At 36.3% G+C, this 26,875-nt stretch overlaps 1 long non-coding RNA gene across 1 annotated transcript in view; it reads left to right on the top strand.

Annotated features, from left to right (window-relative positions):
- LOC126510827 (uncharacterized) overlaps positions 1-25,286 on the top strand; it is a 50,955-nt gene extending 25,669 nt beyond the window's left edge. The window contains exon 4 of the long non-coding RNA XR_007594510.1: positions 24,166-25,286. This is a non-coding gene — a long non-coding RNA (uncharacterized lncRNA). The remainder of the gene's footprint in view (positions 1-24,165) is intronic.
- The last annotated feature ends 1,589 nt before the right edge of the window (positions 25,287-26,875 follow it).

The raw sequence follows: 26,875 nt of genomic DNA, 5'->3' as shown, positions 1-26,875 counted from the left end.
GGGGGCATGTGTCTACTTCTTTCAGCAATAGGACCCCATCTGGTGCAGACTTGTGCAGGCCCTTTGTGTTCTGCCTCAGTCTCTGTTGCATTGACCCTGTTGATTTAATGGGTCTTGTTTTCCTGGTGATCTCCATCCTTTCTGGCTCTTACACTTTCTGTGAGAGCTGGGGGTTCCTGAGTTCTTCAGGTGAATCCTTCTGTAATCAGGTATCACAGTGATGTGGCATTGTGAGATAGAGAAGGATCAGGAAGCTGAAAGCATGGATGATTATTTAAGGTGAAAACCCTGCTCCAGCCTACCACGGAACATTATAACACTCTGGCTTGTCTTAGGCTCCTTTCTCAACTCCTTTTCCCATAAATGCCGAGCTTCAGGTCACGTGGAAGAACAGAAGTCTCTGTCTTGAGTGTGTGAGCTAGAATATGGTATCTTCCTATATCAAGGCTGCCCATTTGTCTTCTCTTTCCCTCCCACCATCTTTTGGTCTCTCCTTTGATCCTTCCCTTCTTCTTGGGATTACAGGAATGATCCATCATGCTCAGCAAAGTGCCTCATTTCTTCCTGTACTTCTTTCATTTTATCTTCATTTTTACCTTTTCTTTTTGCTTTGTTAATTATTACCTCATATTTTTAGCCTTTATATGACTTTATTTCAGGAAATCTTTTTGAGACCCTTTAATCTGCAGTTACTCTGTCCCCTCAAGCTCTTAGAGAAATGAATGACGCCCAACCTTGAAAATTCTCCACATTTTGGTGACTATGACTCTATTACTTCCACTTACCTGTTAGATAACTGAGTTCCATAAGCTAACAGAAGGTAGATGTATTTGACAGTAAATAATTCCTAAAATATATCATGTGCTTTGTGCTTCCAAGGAGGTGATGAGGGAAATTTTTCCTTTCATGTACCAAGTTTATAACTAATTGTAAAGCTATTTCTTATGAAAGCAGAGCATACTAAACAGTTAATTGTTACGAATTCGGGCATTGAAATGTGCTTGAAGAGAACTGTGGGCAGCAAGAGATAGAATAGTGTGGACTCTGTGGCAGTATCATTGTCAATGTGAAGTTTACTTAACATCACTGTAAATACTCATGAGGAATAGAACTATAAAAAGTAACCGTGCTTCCATTTTTAGACAAGTCCCTTGTTTGGTATATGTGGCCCAAGCACATGCTGTCTCTTGCTTTGCAGCCCAGATAAAGTTACACCCGCTGCCTGGCATTTCATTCCCTTGAGTATTTACATAATCCCTCTGCCTGTGACTATCAGTTTACACAGCAAAGGGGCTCCCCTCATGAGTTCTTGAAGTCATACACTTGGCTGCATCACAAAACGTGTTCTACCTGGATTATGCCTGGCAGTGCAAGCCCCCAGGTGATGATAATTTCAGGGAACTCGATAAATTACCTCCCAAGAGATGTTGGGGATTAGTCGCCTGATGTTCTGTGAAATCAAACCCCCTAAGCAAAAACCACCTCTGACAAGTTGTCTTCTTTCAACACCCCCTGGCTTTAATAGGACATTTTACTACACAAGACACTGAACCTGTCTGGAGCAGGAGAGTGGCTCCTGCAGGAACTCCTTGGGAATCTCACTTGCTGGGATCATTTTTCAGGACTGTCCTTCAGAGAAAAGATGGTGTGGGTTTTCATGCTTTTACTTTGGTGTAAAAATGATAGAGATTTCTAGCATATTTAAAGAATGGTGGAGGATACCCTGTTAAGGTTTTTTAATGTATCAAGTAACAGCTGATATTAGTTACTAGATGAAAATTATTGAACCTACCTATCCTGTAAGTAGAGGGAATAGAGAAAATCTTGACTTCAGGCAATAAAACCACCGTGATGATGCTCATTCTTCATTACTTTATGTGTCCATTTACAGTCTATAAAAGCTAGAATAGTGATACCTGTAATCATTTCAAGTGCCAAGTTACCTGCCTACCATTTTATGGGTGTTCTTCAGGAGAGTTGCTGCTATTAAAAGAAAAAGATGGAAGAATGATATGTGAATATGCCAGTGTCCTTCACTGCCAAAGTTGTCCTTCTAAAGAATTTTCCCTTTACAAACAGAAGCACTGAAGCCACTCACAGTTTCTCTTGAATGTGTTCTATATGCACATATGCCATTTATAGAGGCTTATGTATAGAAATGGAAACTATAGAAGATACCACCTTCATCTTCAAGTGAACTTACATGCAGAGCAGTATTTAATGATGGGTTTACTGATTTGCTATATTCCATTTTTTGTATTATTAAGTCAGCCTTTCTATGTTGTCATAAATTTCTTCAATTTACGTAAACTTCTAAAGAAATTTTATTTCTAGCATTACCCAAACAGTTCCTAAGCAGACAAGAGGAACCTGCTATCCACAAACACTGGAAAATTGGGTTTGAACACATTTTTGGCATAAATGGTATCTAATAACTGTGCACTGGACTCTGTTGTTGGAGGTAATTCTGCATTAGCTTTTGATCTGGCAGGAGTAGTCAAACTCAGAACCACTCGTTCAACTTGGTAAAGTACAAATTGCTGCCTTCTGTTATACCAGAGATTTGTTGATAATAAACAGTCTTCTCACATTCTTTTATTTTGGAAGAAGGTGAAATAACTTGGCTGCTGTGTCTGTGCCTCTCCAGCTGTGAGGAGGATGTGTTTAGGATAAGTCCTTAATATCCTTTTTGGAAGCATGTTTGTCATTTCTTATTCAATGTAGATTACTGAAGCAGCTGACATTTATTTTCTCTCCCATTGCCTGATCTTGGTACCTTAAAATCTGTTTTCCATTTGTTTTGCATTTATTCATGGTCTAATGGCTCCCAGAGATTTTCACTTAGAATTTTCTTAAGGGGTGAATTTTAAGATCTTTCTTTTTATATTATGGAGGTTAATGATACTTATGAGTTAAAAAAGAAGCCTCTATTTGCTGACATCAATGACACATCAAAGTTGATCATTTGTTTCTATTTTAACCATTAAATTTGATTATATAATTCACTCAATTATATAATGTATAAAAATACTTATTAAGCTTCATAAAGAGTATGTTTATACATTGAAATTCAGAAATGATCTACACCACATTAATTCTGAAGAATGGAATGTCTTCCTTTATAACAAAGGTTGACTTTGGAAACTTCATGCTCCAAAGCAAAGTGTAACTTTGGACTACTACCAACTTGTAGTGAAGCTTCTAAGTTGTACATGTTTTGAATATAAAGAGTCACAAAGATTTTATTGTTCTCTTCTCATATTCATCAAATCATGTTGGTGATGACCCAGAGATTACTCAGGCATGCACATGAGCTACACAAGTTCAGAGGGAGATTTCAATAAAACATGTCAGAAAAAAGATTCAGTTAAAGGTACAAATAAGAGTTCACCCGTAACAATCCCTACTGCTACTCATTCCTCAAATCATGTAATAGGCTCTGTCATTTTGACATATGACATGTTTCTTTTCCTCCATCACCTTTGAATTAATTGGATTGCATGGGGAATGAAAGACAAGGGGGACTGATGGGAAGTTGGGATTCCCGGTGGCCCCTGCTGCTATTTGTAACCCTGAAACATTTTGAAATCAGTAGATGTTAACTTAGTAAGGGAAATCCTACTGGCTGCATGTCTCCTTTAGACAACCAAAAGGTGTGGTTGAGTCTGTGTCTCTGTTCAGTCCTTCTTCAACACAAACTGGGGACAAATGATAGATTCCAATTAACTCAATTTAGACTAAGAAGAGAGATGCTAAATACTACAGCATTTTTCAACCTTCAAAGATGCTGTGTACAAAAAAAGCAAATGTTAAAAGTAGGGGGGAATGGTGAAAGTAGCAATAACCAATCCAAGGCTTTCATCTGTGAAACCAGTGTTCCTAACTTTCTACAAGAAAGCATTTTATCATTTAATTCAAACCTAAGGTTTGAAATGGCATTGAGCCTTTGCTGATTTTTGGTCCCACATTATCTTAGGTATAGGGAAGACAGTAGATAAGCATAGATAAATTATTTACTTAAAAACATGTGCATGGGGGAAATAGCTGAAACATTTTTGATCTATATAAACATCCGAAATGTAGAAAGATTTTTATTACAACGTATCGTCAAATATACAATATAAAAGATTCATATGAGAAATTTTATTCTTATTTTATCATATAAGAAAACCAATTATACAATAATTTCAACTCGTCATTCAATCATTACATTTCATTATTTTCTCATGATTTGTTCCTCAGAGAATAATGCAATGAGTTCTCAATTCATATTTTGGCTTCTGATACTCTAGTTTCTTGAATTCCCATATACAATAAAATTACACTTGTGAAGGTAATTTTTAATATTGCAAAATCATGCTTCTGCAGGCTTATTATTTAAGATCTAAATTACATGGGAAGTATAGTTGTAAATTTGTATTTCTGGTCCTTGTGACTACAGAAAAATATAAAGTACCAAATTTATTATGATAAAATAAGAGCAATTTATAACTAAAATTTAAAAATAAAGACCACATAAAGGAAGAAAGATAGAGTCTTAAAATCTTTGGATTAGCATGAAATGTATGTTAGGGAACTTGAAGATCAATGTGAAAAGGCAGGTAAGCTCTATCTACCTGACTGTCATTATACAAGGCATAATGCCATTCGTTCCTCAAAAGAAGTGCTGCTTTAAAAGAAATATATCCTTCAAGGTTTTGTGCTACAACATTCTCATAATAATTTTTTTTCAGGGTCTGTGGCTTGCAATTGGTGGTTGTTATATTTACAATGGAAAATATGATTTTTGTAACAATAGAAGAAAGAGAGAATTTTGGTGAAGTGACTTAAGGCAGATTGTTGCCTCAATGTCATTGGGCTCTTGTGGTAGACTCTCTAATCTCCACCCTTCTCTCTCTCCCACATTACATTAGAGCTGCTGGGCGCCCTAAGCTGCTTTCCCAGCATACAAAGTGGAATGTTATTGGAAAGCAAGTTTCAGATCCAGTACAGCTGCATGATTCCTACCAACTGAGTATAAGAACTTTAAACCCACATGCTATTTAAACCAGGTGAAATTCAAGCTGTATGACAAGAGTCTCAAAGAAGGATTAGTGTGTCATCTAGTCATGACCAGGGAACTCTCCCATCATGCTTGTACCACAGGCATGATCAAGGGAATTTTAGGAATAGGAGCTTCTGGGAAGGCAGCTGGAGCTTACCCAAGTAGATTCTAACACCATCTTGTCCTCAGGAAATGCATCAGTCCCTGTCATATTGGAAATGGAGTAGTGATACTAGAAGTCTCAGGAACAGTGATTCCTTCTTTGTTATGGAATATTGAACAGACTTTTTCAAAAGGCTTCTGACATACCTGATGAGCATATTGCTTTTTGCAATACAAAAAAATATTACCTTCTCTAGCCCGTAGAATAAATTACTACTATAAAATGTAGAAAATATAAAGTTTATCGGATCTGTCTTTGAAAAAATTTAACAGTGTCCTGAAATTCTATAGCATTTCCCACAATCTCCACTATAAAATTTTCTATTGTAAAAGATATTTAATTTATAAAGATAAAAACATACTTCCTTTGGGTTCCCTATACATAGAACTTTATGTTGCAAAGTATGTGGCTTTTCCAAATTATACTTATATCATTAATTTGTAAACAGAAACCTTAAAGGTAGGAATATGAGGAATAACTGGGCTCGCCACCACATTTAAGACTGAAGGACCACCTTAGCCCAATAAAAAGTCCAGAGCTTCCCACCAGTGCAGGTAAAAGTTCTATTCTTACTTGTGGTTTTACATTGATTGACTCTTCAAGGTGATTTTTTTTTCCTTTTTTATGCTTGTCTGTCATGGCTTTAGGTTATTCTACAAGAGAAAACACTTTCAAATTCTTTTAATTGATTTTCTTTTAAGTATTCAATAAAACCTTTTCAGCATTTCATTTGGCAGTTATTTCCAAAATTCTTTAAACGTATATTAAGCACTCATTTTTTTTTCAAATAATATTAAACAGTAGCCCGATCTTCACTAAAATTATAAACATGGAAAACATAATAAGTCTTTCTGAAATGTCAATGGAAAATCTTGGCGCCATCTGAAAATGAAACAATGTGGAGGGAAATCTCACAGAGCTCATGGGCAACTGGTCTGGGATCGTCCAAGTTCTTCTTCCCCCTTACTTCCTCATGTGCATGTCAGCCTTGCCCTCCTCTGCATTCATGCCCCTCCCTTCTCATCCCATCTCAATAGGTAGCTTCTGGTCCACTGTTCTTTGCTCCTCTGTCATTTTATGTACTGTGTGTCTAAGTCTCTGCTTCTCCCACAAGGCCACAGTCTATGGAAAATAAGAAGGCTATTGTAGTATTCCTTGTAGGTTCACTGCAGGAGAAGTGGTAGATATGAAGCAAACTCTTATAAAAAAGTTTGTTAAATATGGGAATGGATACCAGTGTAATGAGAAAAATACTACCATCTGGATTTCAGGGCATTTTTGAAAATTAACACTATTAAGGTGTATTAACTCAAAGTTTTAAAACAAATAACATGTTTTTCTTAGTCTCATAAACATTAGTAAATGATTGAGAAATTGCACTAAATCAAAACTTTCATCATTTTGAGTGAGGTAACCCAGACACAGAGAGACAGTTATCCAATTACCACATGTGCTCGGTCATAAATGGGTTTTAAACATAAAGCAAAGAAAACTAGCCCACAAATCACAATCCCAGGAAAGCGAGGCAACAATGAGGACCCTAAGCGAGACATATATAGATCTAATCTACATGGGGAGTAGAAAGTAGAAAAAGACAAGATCTCATGAGTAAATTGGGAGTATGGGGACCTTGGGAGAGGGCTGAAAGGGGAGAGAGAGGTACGAAAGGGAGCAGAGGAAAAATGTAGAGCTCAATAAAAATCAATAAAAGAAATTTCAAGACTGTCGTACATTTTGGTCTAATGCATACAATTAGGAAGGGGTGGCATTCTATAAATTAAATCTCAAATTCCTCAGTCCAATCACCTATCTATTAAGTTCTCCTTGTTTGGGCTTGAGGGGTTAATAAGGGCTGTGTGTATCTCAGACATAAGGAGATATGACAGGAGAGGCAAAGCTGTCTGTCTTGGCCTTCCTGTGGTCTGAGTTTAAAAAGGTAGACATGTCTCTGAGCTCTTTGGAAGTGAAATGAAGCGATGGGCTGATGCAGGGAGCAGGAGGCGCCAGTTCCTGACAGGCTAAGGTGTGACTTGCTGAATGCTAACCATCTCGGACATATTAGAACTTTGAGTGGGCAATGGCTAAGGGGAAGATCTGTGTGCAAAGCCCACAGAGACTACGGAAAAGAAAGGGCACGGGAGATTACTGGTCATCTGGTCTCTCAGATCACATGGAAAGCAGATGCAAGCACAACAGCAAACACAACCTTTGGGCATTACTTCTACAAAGCATATTTACCAAGTGCTCACTCGCTTATCTCTGAAGACTTGGTTAAACATGCATTTGTAATGTTGTGTTTCTGACTTTCTTGCTTTCTGTTTTTTATAACTCTTGCTGTTTTCCTATTTTTTTCAACTTTTAAAAATATATTTCCTCCTTTAGCAGTGCCACTCTGACTCTCAGGAAGAAATAAGGGGAAAGAAGAGAATACTCAATCATAAAAAATGAAAAAGAATTTTCAATAAAAAACTGGAACTAAGGATTTATAATTACATACTCAATATATATTATTATGTGTAATATATTATTAAGTATAGTATATAATTAGATATATATTAAAAGTTATATACACACTTAATTATATGTGTTATTCCTCATTTAAAACGTTAATATTTAGAAAAGATTATGAGGTTCTTTTAATTTATGGCATCTTATGAGACTTTTATGAGACAAGGTCTTACTCTGTAGTCATGACTGGCCTGGAACTCTCTTTGAAGCCAGGATGACCTTGGTGAGGCTGGTCTTTAATTTACTCCATTTTTGTAATCTATCTTTTCTTAAAATAAAGAAAAAAAACAGTGTCAGTAGTAATGATAAAATTTATCTTATTTTTTTGAGTAAGACATACTTTTTTCTTCCTCCTCCTCTTCCTCCTCGACCTTTTTCTTATTCTTTTTTGTTTTACAGATACCACCAAACTCCAACTTGGTGGTCCAAGAGGCTTTATTTAGGTTACTTACAGGACTATGGGTGAGAGATTACTTATAGAAGCACAAATAACTCAAAGACAGCTGCACTACCAAAAGACTACTCCAGAATGAGTAATAGATAATGTGTGAAACCTAGAAGACTTGGGAGTACACAGTACAACCTGCAGGCATCTTAACAGGTGGAAAAATGCCCTTTACAGGTAGTTTCATTAATCTGCACCTCTTCTAGGCTGCTTTGGGTAATGTCTGTTTTTCCATGCTGTATGTCCATCTGGTTTCAACAGTTCTTATTGCATATATGTATATACACGTGTGTGTGTCTGCATATCCTCTTGCCTCGATCTTATATATCCATATCTAGATGGGTATCTATATCTAGATGGATATATATATACATATATCTATATCTAGATAGATATATAGATGAATATTAATCTAGATATAGATATATGTATATATATATTTATTTCTTGTTGTCTGTTATAGAGTTTATATTGTTCTTGGCTTTAGGTACACTAGTAGGTTAATGAGATCAATCTATCTATCCATCTATATATTTTTTTAAAATACAGATACTCATAGATCTAAACTTTCCTCTTAGAAATGCTTAATTTGCATCCACAGATTCTGGCAAGTTGGGGCTTTATTTCATTTGACCCTCTGAACTTTTTATTTCCCTGATTTCTTTGACCATGGGAACTTTTTATTCTCTGATTTCTTCGATGACTCACAAGTAATTCAAGTATTGTTTATATATTTGTGTAATTACTGTGTTTATCTTGCTACTAAATTTTTGTTACAATATAAGATATGGGAATTATAGTTGTTTGAGGTTGAAAGCATACTTAATGTGACTCCAAGTTCAATTATACTAGGTGATTAACTACTAACCTATATTTTCTTATTATCTTAAATAGTTGGTAATAATAACCTTCAATAATATTATTTCAATAATAACTTCCAATAACTGTGTACTTTTTCAAAATTACCACTGACCTTATTTTGATTGATAAATATGAGAAGCCCCTCAAAATATGTACAATTTTTTCAATACAATGTTGGGTTGCATTAAAAAGAATAAGTAGTGGCATGTTTTACTTTTATAAACTCAATAGTAGAGGAGAGATACATATCTCAGTTGTTGCTACACATGCTAAGCCAACTGAGATGTAAATCATAGGTTTGTTATAATTTCTCCTTTAATCAATTGGCTTAAAACATATCAACAGGGACTGAAGAGATGGTGTAGCAGTTAAGCACATCTGTTGATCTTGCAGGTGACTTGCTTTGGTTCCCAACAATCATATGGTAGCTCAAAGCTGCCTATAACTCCAATTGAGGAAGGGTCAGATTACCTTTTTTTGGCTAAGCAAGTATCTAACATACATCTTGTACACTTAAACACATGCAGGCAAACACACACAATAAAAATAGATAAATAAAAATAAATATTTTTAAAGGTTAAGGAAAGAATCCACAAATATATGTTACCTAGGCATATGGTATGGAGAAGAAAACGTATTGTTATTGTTATATGATTAAGAAAACCTGAACACTGCTGCTTTAAGCTTCTTAATTTTCTTCTGCTCTTAGCCATTATTTCCCACATATGAAATTGTGACATATATTATTCTTCATGTCAGTTATTTTCTTGGCTACCTTGGCCTTGTCTGCTCTATCTCCCCAGCAATACACATAAAGGCTTTTCTCGAAATAGCTTGTCCCATCTGTACCTTTCTCATGGATTCTACAGCAGTTCCCGGCAGCATTCTAGTCTTGTTAACTACTAGAGTTCTTCCTTTCCTTGGCAATGAGCTCGTCTTGCCTGGGGAAGTTTCTACTCGATGCGCTCATCCTTCTACAGAGTTTCAACCCTGTCACAGAGACTCTGCTGTTTTCTGTGACATGAATAAAGGGCAGACCAGCAAGTGTGGTCTACAGGGTGTAAGGAGTGCTCTAGAACACTGTTCTTTAAGAAATGGTTTAATGAGCTTCTCATAGGACTAACACAATCCTTACAGAAATGGTGGAATTTATGCTCTAGGAATGACAAAGAGACTCCTCTTGATTGAATTGAGTGTGCAGAGCTGCCAGTTAAATCTCTTTAATTGGCCTATACATTTTAATCAGTGTCCTTTATTTAGACATAATGAAATCTCAGGTAAGAATAAAACTTGACAGAAAGATGATCAGATCCGGCAAGTTCTGGTGTGCAGCTGACTGAATCTTTGCTGGTTTATTTATAGAAAATGGTGTGTAAATAGTTTCTGTCTGCTGTGACTCCCCACTGCATTGCGAGTTCCCAGAATCTTTCTGTCATGTTTATTATTCACGAGTTAACTTTATGTGTAGAATAAATAAAGATATCAATGGGCAGAAAGGCCTAAGGTCAGTTCTCTCTGACTTTGTATTTGTTTTTGATTGATACATGGCTCTCTTTTCCCTCCCATCTTTAGTGACCACACTACTTCATTCTCAACTACAGGATCAATGGGTGTGGATTCCACATGTTAGCTAGAGCATGCCCAATTTGTCTCTCTTTGCTTGACTTAACTCATTTAGAGCAAAGTGCTGCAAGACTTCTTTGTAAGGCTGAATGGTGTTCTGTTGTGTATATATGCCACATTCTTTTTGTTTCCTGGGCTACTGACAGACATATGTGTTGATTCCATGTCTTGGCTCCTGTAAATAGTGTTGAACTAAACAAGGAGTTCAGATGTTTCTCTGATATCCTGTTTCCTTTGGGGGTACAATAGGATTAGTGGACTAAGGGGTAGTCAATTTTTGAGGAGTCTCCTTACTGTTTTCATAATAGGCTACTCATTCTCATTTTGGCCAACAGTAGATGGATTCCCCTTTCTCTGCATTTTACCACTGTTTTTACTTTTTTACCTTATGGCAATAAATATCTTATATGATGTGATGTAAGACAGTTTTGACTTGTAATTTTCTGATGGTTAGAGTTGAATGTTCTTTCTTCTAAACTATCTGTGGGCTCTCTTGCTCTATCTATCTATCTATCTATCTATCTATCTATCTATCTATCATCTATCTATCTCTCAGAAATGTCCAAGAAAATTGAATAAGATCCAACTAAACAGCAAGGTTCCCTTTCTTCATAGAAGGGAAGAAGTGATGACATTTAAAATGTTCATAGATGCAGAGCATCCTGAGACTCAATGAGATCCTTACTATATAACTTCAAATACCTGTCTTCACAGACATAGAGAAAAGATAATCAGTCCCAAGGCACATGTAGAAGCAGAAAGCATTCCCAAATACCCGAAATTATTTCAATCAAAGGAACAAAAGTGGAGATATCAGAGGATTTGATATTAAAATAAACTATTAGTGACATTAATTGAAATAGCATGGCAATGATGTACGAAAAAAACATAGGAAATGAAAGGAGAGTCCAGAGCTCTGCCAGCACTTATAGCCAGCTGGTGTTTTACAAGTTCACCAAGAGCACAATGCGGAAAGAAGAAGTTCTTCAGTAAATGATGGAGAGAAACTGAATAAGCACATAGAAAAGGATCAGTGGAATGAAGATTTGAACATAAGGCCTGAATCTATAAAAATGCTAAGAACCGAGAAATGCTTCAGGACATTGGTAAAGGCAATATCTTTTAGCTAAGCTCTCAACACCACAGGTAACAGAAGCAAAAGTAGAAAAATGATATTACACTGGACTAAATGTTACTCAGCAAAGCACATAATAATAGAGTGAGCAGTAAAACTATAGAATGGTAGGAAATATTTTCAAAACACACACTAGACTAGATATGAATTTATAAGAAATTCAGAACAGCTCAGCAGCAAGAAAATGTCTAATTTTTAAAAAAGAAATAAAATATAAGACCGAAATGAATGAAGAGGCCAACTGTGCAGAGGAGAGCAGCTTCTACGTTCAGCTCATTACGTGCTTCCTTGCTGCATTTGAAGTTTATCCTGCAAGAGATCTTATTCAAACCCAGGACTTCATCTATCAACTCTACCAGAAAGAAAAGTCCCAACTGTTCCCTTGTTTCCTGAACTCTAATCTGTCTCTGAACTGTCCCTCAACTATGTGGCTCTATCAGAAGTTTAATCTCTCCTCAGCCAAAGTGTACTTTACAGCTGACTGCCCAATGTTTTTCAACGTTGCCCTTCTCATCCCACACACATAACCTTGAATCTCAGCACACTTGTGTCTCTTTTTTCTTCTCTGGATATATTCAGAGTTTCAGGTCAAGGTTTTCCATTCTTCAGAGTGCTGAGTGCCTTGATTCTTAAAAATTCTTTTTCCTCTACCACTCTAAATTTATGACCTTAATAGTAAGAAATTAATCTTTTTTTTGCCTCAAGCCTCTTGTCTTTTTATATGCAGTAATTTATTATACTAATAAACAAAATTTGTCAACTATCACTTGCCTGCCAATTGTAGTCTTTTAGGAATTTGAGCTGTACCATTAAAATATATTCCTATCTCCACTCATCATGGAAGATTTTTATTTTATCTCTTGAATACTTCTTAAACTACTAAACTGTCTCCATCCTCACCACCAACTTCCTGATCTAAATCTTTATCAGTGGTGATCCAGTACTCCAGAGTGGACATATGCCCAGTGGCTGGGTGGGTACAACTGAGTTTAGATATGGAAGGAGTCGTTGGCCTGTCCCTGTGTAGAGGAAATCCAATAGTCAATAGGGGAAAAACTTAAAAACTGGTGATGACTTGGATATAAAAGTATTGCAAAATGACATGTGAGTTTCATATGCTAAAATACTGATGATCTAATGTAATGACAAAAAGTCCCAAAAGCAGCATACCCTGTTAAATTGAATAATGAAGATATAAAAGTGCTTGGATGGACTAATATTCTATAAATATATGAGATCCAAAATAAAACATCTGCCAACTATAACAGAACAACATGGACAATTTACATTTTTTATATCTTGATTTTCTCTAGCATCATTAAAAAAGACATTATTGATAAACCTGTCTCATGAGAGCTTTCCCAACAAAAACACATACATATTTATGTAAGTTTCAGCTCTTACACATAATATTTTGATGTAGCTTGAATTAATTAACATATATTGTCTTTCTACTTATGTCCTTTTTAATTTTCATCAGCAAGATTTTGTGGGTTTTAGCACATATTTTTTATACTTTCTGTTAGATTTATTCTTACATGTGTTTTGTTGTTGATGCTATATCATATGGAATTATTTCTTATTCTTTTTTGATTATTTGTCAATACAGAGGAACACAGTTGATTTTTCCTGTTCATTTTGCATCCTGCTGCTAACTAAATTTATGATTACTACTAATGGTAAATCTGTAAAGTTATTTTCATTTGCAGTATGATACATGTTAATAGCTGATTTTTCTTCATTTGGAATTTGCCTCTTACTAGAAATTTTACTCTGATGGGTAGATGGAGCAAAAATAGATGCCTTTTCCACTCTGATTGACATCTTTTTCATTCTGTTAATATGGTGTAGTATGTCTGTTTCTTTTTACTTTTTTATTACTTAAAAAAATACCAATCCAAATTCCCAATCCCTCCCCTCCTCCCAGTTCCCTCCCTCTCCCTCCACAGACCTTTCCCCCACCCTTCCAACCCTAAGGGTGTGCCATGCACCCAACCCTGTGGAAAGTCCAAGGCCCTCCCTACTAAGTCTAGGTGGAGCAAGGTTTACATCCAAAGAGAATAGGATCCCATGAAACCGGTATATGCAAGTAGAGACATATCCCAGTGTGTTGACTATTTTTGTATGTTGAATCATTCTTACAATATAGTGTTAAATCCAGGTGACAATGGTTTATAATACATCTATTATGCTATTTTTATGTTATTAACTCGTGGATGAGAATTTTGCCTTAGTATCTATTGTGGATACTGATGTAAAATTACTTGTAGTGTTTTGCCTGCCTGACCTGCAAATCCTGATACCAAGTGTTTTCCTTTTTTTCTATTTTTATGGGATTTTATGGGAAGGGTTGATAAATTCATTAATATGCTTCTGTTCTCCTGAGAAGCCTTCACTTATTTCTTCCCTCAATTAGCTCTCATTCTTCAGTTGTCATCCCAAAGTCTCTTACCCAAGGAGATCATCACTAGTCTTTCTTCTTAGCGTGGTTTCTCTGACCCTCATTTATCAATAGCACCACAAACAGTAATAGTTTCTAACTCTGCAACTGAGTTGCTTTCATTTCTGTCTGCTACAATTATACTGATGTGGCTGAAGAAAAGACTAGTGTTTCCTGTGCCTATCATTGAACCCTGTGCTCCCCATGCCAGAAACATATTGGACCTGTAGTAAATCCTAGTTGATGTACTGAATAGCGAAAGAATCCATGGATGATTATCTTCTGTGCTTTAGCCACCTAAGCCCAGGCTCTTCCAATGATTCATGACTATTGATTCTCAATTTCTCTCTTCACAACTTGTTTTTGGTGTTTTGCTCCCTGCTTTGCTGACAATTCTTTCTCGTGCACTTAGAAAAGTTGCTGTTGTTGACTGTTCTTTGCACATGACTGCCTTACATTGTGAGCTCGTACCAAGAGATGGATCAGATAACTCCAGTCAAAGATGCAGAGCACAGTTGTTCTCATGCTGGAAACCATCAGCGCTTAGCTATGACAAAGCTTTGGAGCACACAGAAACAGTGACAATAAACGGGCTTTGAGGATTCAGAAGTTGCATTTATCATATTGAGTAGATTTCAAAGAAGCAGTGATTTTGTTCTGAATTGACTGCTATGGTCAGGAAGTAAAGGCAATTCCATAACTCGGCTATTTAATACTTATTATCTAGGCAGTAGAAAAGAACAGAGCTGTAATTAGCGAAAGGATATTTGGTTTTATTTGTGTGTGTGGTTTGGATAATGTGCTTCCTTTTGTATTTTAGGGCGTGATTACGGAGTGCTTGGGTTGTTGTTTTCTTCCCTCAAAGTCAGAGTGGCTTTGTCTTTTCCTGAAATTATGCTCAGAATAGGAACAGCATAAGCTAGCTGGTGCCACTCTAGCTTTCCACAGTAGGAAGTTATTGTAATAGCTCCTGGATTTCAGAAGTAGCTTTCCTTCTTAGAGTGAACCGCCTCAGTGAGGAGCAGGGTGTTCAGGAGACTTTCCACACAAAACCGTTTGTAACTAAGTCTAAGACTACCAGCCAATTTCTAGGCAGGAAGATTGAGATGCGCAGGCTTTTAGGAAAGAACATTTTGTTTAGCATTTTTCTTTCTGTCCTAGTTCCAAAGTGATATTATGTTATTGAGTTATGATGCCAGATAAATAAAATTCCTCACTTATTGAGAAATGCATGGCATTTATTGGCCTGTATTCACTCTCATAACCACACAGAAGAGCAGGGAATCATAACAGCTTTCAAAACATCTTAAAATATCCATAGCCTCTCTGCAGAGTTTGAATAATTTCCCCCAAGATTATCTACACTTTAACAACAAAGGAAATGGATTTTGAGAAAGCAAATCGGCCACTGATACTGGTGTGATGTGTGCTAAGATTTCTGAAAGGGAACCCAGTGTTCTCTGCAGCTTGAAAACAGTAATAAGTACAGGCTGATGCCCTTTGTGCGGTTTCAGCTTTTTTATTAAAGTAGATGGTTATTTGATAACAGGAACTGCATAGCTAAGAGGAGCAGAAAGCACTGTGATTTACCCAAATTCTTCTGGGATCACTGAAGCCCAAACTATGGAGGCTTGCAGAAAACCACTCTGTACTTCCTTGTATGAGAAGGCTTTGATCTTATCTAAGGTTAGGCAAAAGCAGTAATTTGTCTTCAGGTCAAATCTGAACTGAGACAAAACCCTAAGCCATTGCTGACACCTTCTTCACTAAAGCAGCTCAAAGTACTACACAGCTATGAGTTTTTGTAAGGCCAATTTTCCAGCTCAATTAAAGCAAATAATCTACAGGTATGTAAACATTACCGTGTGTGTGTGTGTGTGTGTGTGTGTGTGTGTGTGTGTGAGAGAGAGAGAGAGAGAGAGAGAGAGAGAGAGAGAGAGAGAGCATTAGAAATGTGTGTCTGAGGACAGAAATCGCTCAGCCATAAAGAGACTCAGAAGACAGGAACAATCTAATCTTCAGTACCTGTGTATCTGGCCCTTGTAGGATTTTCCCATCATTTACCAAAGGTTTTACTACTTCTCCATAATTCTAGTACTTTTCACTTAGGTTAAGTTTGCAGCATTATGAAGAGGAAATAGAACTATCAGGAAGACCTATTCATCTTATGTAAAATGATATTTTATGGCACCTTTAGACCTCAAGGGTAAGGAATCATTTCTAACTGTAGCTTGTTCTCATACTCCTTACTTCCTGCCTTTTCACACAGCCTTTCTTATGAATAATTAATCTCTTTGTCTCTGTCTGTCTGTCCATCTCTCTCTCAAAAATGCCCATGAGAGAAGAAACAGTCCATTTTTTATTCTAACACATAGCATGACCTCCCTTTCTCATGAAAATTGTATTTTTATAAATATTTTGTATTTTTTATTTTTGTTTTTGTATTTGATATAATTTATATATAAATAATTATGCATATGCAAGTGTATAAACACATGTTAATATGAGATTTTTATTCAGAATTATCAACTTGTTGATCTACAATTTATTTTATTTATTGAAAAATTTTCCTTGTTCCATTTATATTCATTTTCTAAAAAAGTAATATTTCTGGAAATATTCAAGACATATATCTATTAAAGAAATTGAGTCAACAATAGACAGCTTTACAAATTAGAAGGGTCGTTGGTGAACTCTATCAACATCATGAATTCATTTATCAAAACATTATATACAAGGTCATATGTATCAATTACTAATGAAGGAAATTAATGTCTTGCTAGTAATATGGTATAAACCTAAATCTCAAAAACCAAAGAGATGGTATACTATGGATATTTTAAAATCAGTAAGATCAATTTAAATTACTTGCTGAATGAACTAACAGGATAGCAGGGGAAGATCCAGTGATGATTAGAAAATAGTTAAACTACATATATGAGCAAAATTTGTGGATGTAGCCAAGACCATGAGAGCACCTTCCCTCTCTCTGCTAAAAGTTTAGTTATGCAATGCTAACTCCTGATTATATGGAAGAATAACGGAAACAACAGCTCAAGATCTTATATTGCGAAGGCAGAAAGCAGCACACTCAGAAGCCATGAAGCAGGTGAACAAAATTCTCAGTGGCAGGATTATGTTATCTTCCTATAAATTGTTCAGAAAGGCCTGTGAGTCCCACAAAGTCCCAAAGGCTTTGACACTGCTGTTAGTTGTATGATAGAACTAATTAGTCACTACTGCTGAAGACAATAAATCATTGGAGGATGTGAACAATTTACTTCAAAAGAAGATACCCTTCAGGAGAGTTTTCTGTATGTGAGGCAAGGAATGCCAGGGATGCAGGCTTTGTGAGTCATCAGCCATCTATGGATAGAATTTTGGTGATGCGGTGGCCAGAAACTAACCCATGCTATTGTAAATAACTCTTCACTCATGCACCTGAAAGCAACCCCAATAAAATTTTAGGAAAGAAAGAAAAAGAGAGGGGTGGTGGAGGAAAGGAGAGAAGGAGGGAGGAAGGAAGGAGGAAGGATAATGAGAAGGAGGGAGGAAGAAAGGAATGAGGAAGGGAGGAAGGAAGGAAGGAAGAAAGAAATGTATTTCAATATGAATAGTCTGTAAATAGGTTCCCAACAATAGATGTCTTGAACAGTTGGACAAACTCACTTCTGCTCTTATTTGAATCTTCATTTACTCATGAGTCCCCTGGGTATATTTCTGCTTGATCATCACACCCAGAAAACAGCTTTCACTCAGACCACTCACCAATTGTTATAGTTTCTTAAGTCTAGGTTTAAGTTGCACACTGAATTTTTGTAATTCTCAGTAGCTTAAACAGCAACATAATTTGTGATCTGCCTTGGGCTTTGTTTGATAGTTCAAGACACAATGGTGCCAATTTTTCTCAATTCTATGCTGTTTGGGGGGCAGCAGGAGTTGTCAAATGTGATGAATTAGAATCATCTGGGCTTTCTTATTCACCCACATGCCAGGAATTTGATGATGCTGCAACTGAGATTCAAGTGCTGTATCTTAAATGAAACACTTCTGCGTTGTCTCTCCATGGTTTCCAAATGTGAAAATTGGATTTGGAAGGCATGCATCCTGAGACAAAGATGGAGAGAAGTTCTCATGACCTAGTGTTTGAAGTGACATAGAGTTGTTCTTGCCACAGTCCAGTCAACAGACTTTTCTCAAATTCATGGAATCTACTTCCCAGCTATGTTCTTATACAGAAGGACACTGAAATCTTGGTGATGTCATGTGTTTGGAAGATTCAGTTGCCATAGCCTGGTTTTGTAAGAAAATAACTTAGAGCCGTTAATTTATAAACAGCAGAAGTTTGTTTCCCAGAGTCGTGGAGCCAGGGAAGTTCAACAACATAGCAATAGAAGATTCAGAATATAAAATGGACTTGTTCTGCATTTTCAGATGACAAATAGCAACTAATGCTATACCTTCAGGAAAATATAAAACTAGCTACTCAAGCCCTTGTATTGTGGGACCTCCCAGAGACCTCTGTTGGGGCTTAGGGTTCAACATCTCACTCTGGAGGAGACACAAACATTGAAACCATAGCAGAAGTCCCAAAAGAATCCTTTGAGAATATTTCAATTGATCAAAAACCTGATGACATTATTGGTTTATATTCACCAAAAATGCAGTCCCAAACTTCACACATTCTTTTACTTAATGTTTCTTGGATATAAGTTGTATATTTTAGACACTGACATAGAAACATAATTTGTCTTTATTTCTAAAAGAAATACTGCATAGTTTCTCACATCTGAAATTTTGTAAGTCAGTTTATCTTAACCTGCCATAACCTTAATAGAAATTGTGTGCGTGTATGTGTGTTTCATATATTTGAGCATGTGTTTCTTACTTTCATGTGAAATTGTATAAAGTTATGTGTAAACATGCTGCACGATTGTAAGCAGGCTAGAGGTTAAGTTCATGTATAAACTGAGGTTACTTTGTCCTGCTCCATCTCACAGTTACTTTTAAATAATCACTCTAAGTCTTAATATTAATTACAGATGTTTGGCTAATAGCTCAGGCTTATTACTAACTAGCTCTTACTTTTAAATTAATCCATTTATATTAATCTTTGTATTGCCATGTGACCACAGCTTTACAGGTCCTATGGCATCTTGCTTCTTGGTTGGCTGGCTCCATCTCTCTGTGATTCCATCCATTTGGCTTTCCCCTATCCATATTCTTCCTAGCTACAGGTCAAATCAACTTTTATTTTCAGCCTGTGAGGGCACACATATCCACAGTGCACAGAAGGATTATCCCAGAACACTCTCATGTTTTCATCAATCATTCTCCACCTTATTCTTTGTGACAAGGTCTCTTCCTGAACTTTGAGCTCACTACTTTAGTGAAGCTGACTATCCAGTTAGCTCCACGCTCTGCCTTTTTTCTCCTCCACTGCACCCAGATTAGAGAGGTGCACTTCCATGCACAGATTTTTCTGTGGGTGCCCAGGATCTGAACTCAGATCTTCATGTTTGCATGACAAGCATTTTAGCCACTCACCCCTCTAGATATTTCCAAGAATATGTTTATGAACAGATCTGGAACTGTATTTTTGCTCACTGTATTAATTCATTTTTAGTCAGAAAATCTTTAACATTTTAAGCACTTGAATGTTGTAGAACATTATTTTAAGATGTGCTACAGCCAGGCGGTGGTGATGCATGTCTTTAATTCCAGCACAAGAAAGACAGAGATAGGTGGATCTACAACAGATCAAGACAGATTTCCAAGATAGGCTCAAGAGAAACCCTGTCGNAAAAAAAAAAAAAAAAAAAAAAAAAAAAAAAAAAAAAAAAAAAAAGTGCTACATCTGCTGCTTATTATGCTGTGGAACTTTTGTTAATGATGCAAAGATGTGTTACATTCTTTTGTGTTACATTTGTTTAACTCTGTGAAGCTGTGCTGCTTTGCCTGTCTAAGACACCTGATTGATCTAATAAAGAACCAAACGCCAATAACAAGACAGAACAAACAATAGGCAGAGGGGATGAGAAATCTGGGAGGAAAAGATCGAGGAGCAAGAGAAAGAGGAAGAAGGAAAACTCCGAGGGCTAGACACCAGCTACACAGTCGGCCACTAAAAAGAAGTAAAGAAAGGTATACAGAAATTAAGAAAGAAAAAAGCCTAGTGACGAAATATAGGCAGGTTAATTTAAGTTGGGAAAAGCTGGCAAGAACTCAGCCAAGCTAAGGTTGGATATTCATCAGTAAGAATAAGAATCCATGTTTGTCTATTTGGGAGCTGAGTGGTGGGCCCCCATAAGAGCAAAGAACAAAGAGACAGAGTGAAGAACAACAACAACAACAACAACAAAAAAAAACCCAGCATTACTTAAATATTGTCTTCTGGATATTTTTATTGCATTTTAATAGAGTAAACCTGGAAACTGAAGTAGGATTATCAGTTTGGGGCTATCTTGGGCTATATGATAAGTTCCAAGATAATGTAGATTAATAAAATCTGCCTCTAGAGTAGAATCAAATAATTTTGGAATTTTATTTATTCGCCATAGAAACTTACACTGAATATATTTTGTTGGAAAAAAATTGTTACCATCTGTGGCAGGAGGAAGCTTCTCTGAATTTCTTTTAGAAATTAAGAAAAGACTATGCAGTTCTTTTTTGTCTTACCTGTGGGGTCAGGGGTATATTAAGCAATAGGAAATTAAACCTGGGCAATTTCAGTATTCACTAGAACTCCCTCCTGGTACTATTTTATATATTTCTGTTTTACTATTTTTAAATGCATCTTCATATTCTTTACTATATTTCTAAATTCCAATGGCCCTACCCTGGCAAGAGGCATTTTTGCTGAATAATCCAATGAAAATAATAATTAATGACACTTATATATAAAGATGCTACAAGGAAACTTATTTTCTTATAGGATAAACCGAAAATAATATTTAAAAGGAGAAAGACTATCAAGAAACAATTATACTGCTGTGGTGTATTAAAATGTTAATGATTTTGGAAATACAGTCTGATATATTTAGAGCCAGTAAATATATACTGTAAATACCACACACCAAAAAAACAACCATCTGGTAATGAGTGGATCCTTCTTAGAAGTGAGGATCAAAATACTATCTTGAAGTGGTTTCCAGTCCTCTGAATAGATTCACCTTTCCTGATGTCAAATCTAAATCTATTAGCATAGATACAGTAATTATTCTAATGGTAAATTAATTATTAAAACTATCTTTAGAAAACAGAGTAGGTTTTATTTAATCTAAGAAAATACAAAATGTTTAAACATTATAATTTTTAAATGCCGAAAAAAGAAGAGAAAGAGAATTCCAGATTACTTAGCTCTGTAATATTTACAAGCAATATATGTTATATTTTACTATAAAAACTTTCCTATTCGCAATTAATGAAAGAAAATATTTAATGGAAAGATTTGACCACATGTTCACTTTCTCAAAGCTTACGTGATTCCAAACACACAAAAATGCTTTGGTTGTAACCAAGAAATAAACCTTAATTTCAAGAAAGGATATCACCTCAGAATAAAAGGATAAGAAAAGATATTTCAAACACACAGACAAAAGAAACAAACTGGTGTGGTCATTTTAATATCTGACAAAATGGACTTCAAACCAAAACTAATCAGAAAAGACAGAGAAGGACCCTACATATTCCTCAAAAGCAAAAAAAAAAAAAAAATCAGAAGTAATTGCAATTCTTAACATCTAACCATCAAAGGAGAGGGTACCAAAGCTCATAAAGGAAATACTGCTATACCTTCAATCACTTATTCACACATGGAAAGACAAAGACTTCAATAGCCCTACTCTCACCAATTAAGCTAATCCAGACAAAATCTAAACAGAGAAAGAATGGATATACAGATGTTATGAACCAGAACATTTCACACAAACAAAAAGAATATATGACCATCTCATCATCTCATAGAAAATTCTTCATAATTGACCACATACTCAAACACCAAGCTAGTTGCACCACAAACAAGAAAACTGAAAAACTAACTGCATTCCATCTGACCACCAAAGATTGAAGTTGGCTACCAACAAACAACAGGAAGCTTACAAACACTTGGAAAATGAGCAACTCACTGATACTAAATGAAAAATAAGCCAAGACAGAAAGTAAGAAAGAAATTTAAGACTTTCTAGAATTGAATAAAAATGAATACACAGACTACTCAAACTCGTAGGATACAAAGAGGGTATTCTAAGAAGCAAGTTCATAGCACTAAATCCTTTCATTACAGGTAAGAAGGGGACAAATCTCATACTAGTAACTTAAAAACACACCTGAGAACTCTAGAAATAAAGGAATAAATTACACCTGAAAGGGGTAGACATCAAAAAGTATTCAAGCTCAGGGCTGAAATCAATACAATAGAAACAAAAGTAAATACAAAGAATCAAGAAAAAAAAGAATTGGTTCTTGGAGAAAATTAATAAGGGCAACAAATAATAATCCAACTTAACCTAAAGGTGGAGAAAGACAGTCCAAATTAAGAAAATTAGAAAGAAAATGAAGGTATAACAATAGACTGATGTGGGATTTCCTCTCGGTATGCTGCGAATATCATTGGTTAATAAAGGACTACTCTTGGCCTATAGCAGAGCTATATAGGAACAGAGCTAGGTGAGGAAAACTAAGCTGAATGCTGGGAGAAAGGGGGCAGAGTAAAGGAGAAGCCATGGAGCAGCTGCTGAAGATGGATGTGCTGAAACTTTGCTGGTAGGCCACTACCTTGTGGTGATGCACAGATGAATGGAGATGGGTTAAATTAATATGTAAGAGTTAGCCAATAAGAAGCTAGAGCTAATGGGCCAAGCAGTGATTTGAATAATACAGTTTTTGTGTTACTATTTTGGGGCTAAGTGGCTGGGAACTAACAAGCAACCTTCCTCCTACAATAGACACTGAGGAAATCCAGAGAATCATAAGGATATACTTTAAAAATCTGTGTTCTATCCAGCTGGAAAATCTAAAAGAAATGTGGCACAGCCATATCTGATAGGAATGGAAGAAGTCATAAAGCCAGCACAGCTGTTTGACAAAGATCACAGTGCTCGGACAACTTGGACTAACTTCACTGTCCCCCTTGAATTCCGATTATACGGATGGTGATGCCAAGTGTCCTGGAGCTGCTGCTTGACAAAGAACACAGTGCTTGAATGATTTGTACTGACCCTTCACTAGTCTTGCTGGAAGTCGCTGCACTACTGTTCCCTATGTCTTTGACATGTTTAATGTTTGAACTCCTTGCACTTAAGGGCCCCTCACTGAAGGCTAGAACTAGGACCATGTGACAACTTTTGTGAAAATTGATGTTAAGAATTAAAAAAACTTATAGTGATTCCCTGGGAGAACTAGCTATATAAGATACTGAGTCTTCTATATTAATTATTACTTGAGTGGTACGAATGAGCACAAGATATGTGATCTGGAGCAAATCATTTAAGAAGAAAACTTTGGGAGATTTTGAAGCTAATAAACTGTGACTGAATCATTAAGTTTTTGTATTTTGCCTCAGAAACAAAGAACTACTTTGAACAAGGAAAATATTCTTGATTGCAAAGTTAATAACACTCCTTGGTACCCTTCTGAAGGCGAAGTAAGCAGTTTTAGAAACCCTGATGTTCTTTTACCTCCCTTTTTGTAAGCTTTAAAAGGGTTCCTGTCAGCTTTGTGGAATTGGCTTGATTCTCCCTCTCACAGGTAATGGGCCCCAAGTAAATACTATGAATCAACAGCCTGTTTTCCCACCTCCATGGTGAACGAAACAATTCTAAACTAGCTACAAACATGCAGTCTTTGTATCAACGAAGTGCAGACATCAGTTCAGCTCAACTAGAATCTACCTTAGCTTCCGAGATTACAAAAAGATTTTTACAATCTCTCACTTATTTTGTTTCAGGACAGAGCTTAAGTTCACAAACAGAAAAAAGGAAGATGGCACAGCCACGGCTAATGGGGATGGCGGAAGTCATAAATGCCAGCACAGCTGTTTGACAAAGATCCAGCAAAGCTGAGCCACATGATGGCCGCCATGCTACCGTTGCTTTTCATCTCCACCATTGCATACATGAGAGACTTTTAGTATTTTTACAGTTTGTGGATATTGGATTTATGGAAAATTTCTTACGAATCATTTATACCTTCTCCCAGTTATGCTATTTCCAAGCTTCCCCGAGAGAGTCCAAAACATATTATTCCCTTATCTACTTGAAGGTCTTCTTTATGCCTTGGAGGTTGTAACACACATAAAGAAGCCAGAGGTCTCTTTATGAGGCTATGAGACATTTTTGAAACATCTGTTCCTCTACTTAGTCAGTAACAAGATAACCAAAATGAAGTCAACGTAAAAAGGTGGTCTAGAGGAGTTGGCCACAGTTCAGATTACAAGTCTGTTTCCACTATACATCCAGGAAATCACATGGCATAGACAGCAACCAAGTTAGACTAGCTGAAGCTACCTCTGGCCTACACAGAGACTTATACTGATGGGCAAAAAAAAAAAATGTAGAAAGATGATCAAAGTATTCTCTAAAGATATAAAATATAAGCATTGTATTATGCCAGAATTTAAATAATAACTGTTGCAGTTTTGAGCTGAGGATATTTCTTGGGCATTTGACCATCTAGAGTTGGTAATACACTGCTTGGAACATGGCAGCCTGCCCAGGTCGGCTTAAAGATTGTTTTGGTCAAATGTCCTTGTAGCCACAGAAGCAACCAGCCTGAGAACAACTTTTCATATGTCTCTAGATTCTTAAAAATTGAGTTATCGGGTTAATGAGTAAAAATGATAACTCTTTATTAATGATGTTAAAACTTGAGGGAAAATGATTGGAAATCATAACTCTGTTTTGTTATAGCTTATTAATGATGATTAAAAGATGAACAAAAGAAGTGAGACACATGTCCAAAACAAAAATTATATGATCTTTATTTTGGAGCAACATGAATGTAATCCTACTTACTAAATTCTGTATAAATAAAAAAGCACTCTGGCTGCCAGTCAGTCAGGCTGCAAGATTCCCCCTGATGATCATGGCCTGGGTCACTCCCTCCTCCGCCTGCTCTACTCCTAACATCCTCTGCTGGGTCCTGTCCATTGTCGTGGATGGCGCCAGGCAGAAATGGATAATTTTCTTAATAGATACCACTTACCAAAGTTAATTCAATATCAGAAAGCAATTTAAACAGACCTATAACCCCTACTGAAAGAGAAGCAATAATTACAAGTATCCCAACTAGAAGAAGCTCAGCGTCAGCTGGTCTTAGTACAGAATTCTACCTGACTTTCAAAGACGAGCTAATGCCAATACTACCTAGAATATTCCACAGAACTGAAACAGAAGGAACACTGCCCAATTCATTTCCAGGAAATGCCTTTGAGAGTGGTCAACAGGAAAAATTCCCAGTAGCTGATGAGAAGCATATATGGATCATGAAGAGTAGATCTGAGGAAGACACCAGAGTACCCATTCCAAAATCAAGAATTAAGAAAGAGAGCAAGTACAATTGAGTTCTTAGGAGCAAATGTGTTTTAAAGGCTAAATGGGAATATTTGGGTATACATTGTAGGTAAAAAAGATTACGGAAGGTAAAAAAAAAAGAGAAAATACTAAAAATATTGCACTTTTGTGGTTATTGTTAGTTTGGTCTTTCTTTCTTTCTTTCTTTCTTTCTTTCTTTCTTTCTTTTTTTTTAGACAGAGTTTCTTTGTGTAGCATTGGTTGTCCTGGAACTCACTCTGTAGACCATGCTAGCTTTGAACCTGCCTCAGCCTCCTGAGTTTTGGAATAAAAGGCATGCATCACCATGGCCCAGTTAAGATACTGCACTTTTAAACTTAAATTTTGGGACAAATTTCTATGTCCATATTGACTATCAAGAAGAGAGAGTCAAAGCAGATATCATAGACCCTCTAAAAGTTTGCTTTGTGTACTGACTAGAAAGTCAGGTAAGAGTCATCGATGATAGTGACTGGCTTATGTGCAAAGCTAACACAAGAGTGTGATTGGGTGTTTATACTTGGAAAGCAGCTAGATAATCAGAGCGGGCGATAGACACAAGATCTTCAGATGTAAAGCATGATGCAAGCATTAGCTATTGACACTGTGAACACAATCGGCATTCTTACTCACTGGGCCATCTTCTCTTGGCACTTGCGGTGTGGCAAGCTAAGACTCTTATCTGGGATAAAATGAGGTTTAGGCAGGAGCATGTGAGTGGCTTCTAAGAAACCTCACATCTTGAATTACAGAATAGTACATGTGTGGCTTTCACCTTTTCTGTTTTAAATTACAGATAAAATGATTAAAGATAATGTAGCCATATAGTAATAAAAAAAAGTTCTAGAGAGTAGCAGAAACACACCCCAAATGCCATAGGACTGCCGTGCCAATGAAAGTAGTCACTCACCATTAGGCATTTTTTTTTTCAAATTAAAATATAAACTCAAAATTTTAAGTCATTTAATGTGCTTTATTGTTATTATTAATAATTCCCAAACACTATCATAACTAAAACAGGAAACCCATGACATAATCTAGGAAATATTTCATAAAGGCTCTTACCAAATGAGGAAAGGGCAATGAGAAACAGAGAGACCAAACATG

The sequence above is a fragment of the Alexandromys fortis genome, unplaced genomic scaffold, assembly GCF_014885135.2.
Source record: "Alexandromys fortis isolate MF-2015 unplaced genomic scaffold, M_Fortis_MF-2015_v1.1 scaffold_10, whole genome shotgun sequence".
Classification (NCBI taxonomy): domain Eukaryota; kingdom Metazoa; phylum Chordata; class Mammalia; order Rodentia; family Cricetidae; genus Alexandromys; species Alexandromys fortis.
The sequence above is the reverse complement of the archived record's forward strand: the minus strand, read 5'-3'. Positions and strand labels throughout refer to the sequence as shown.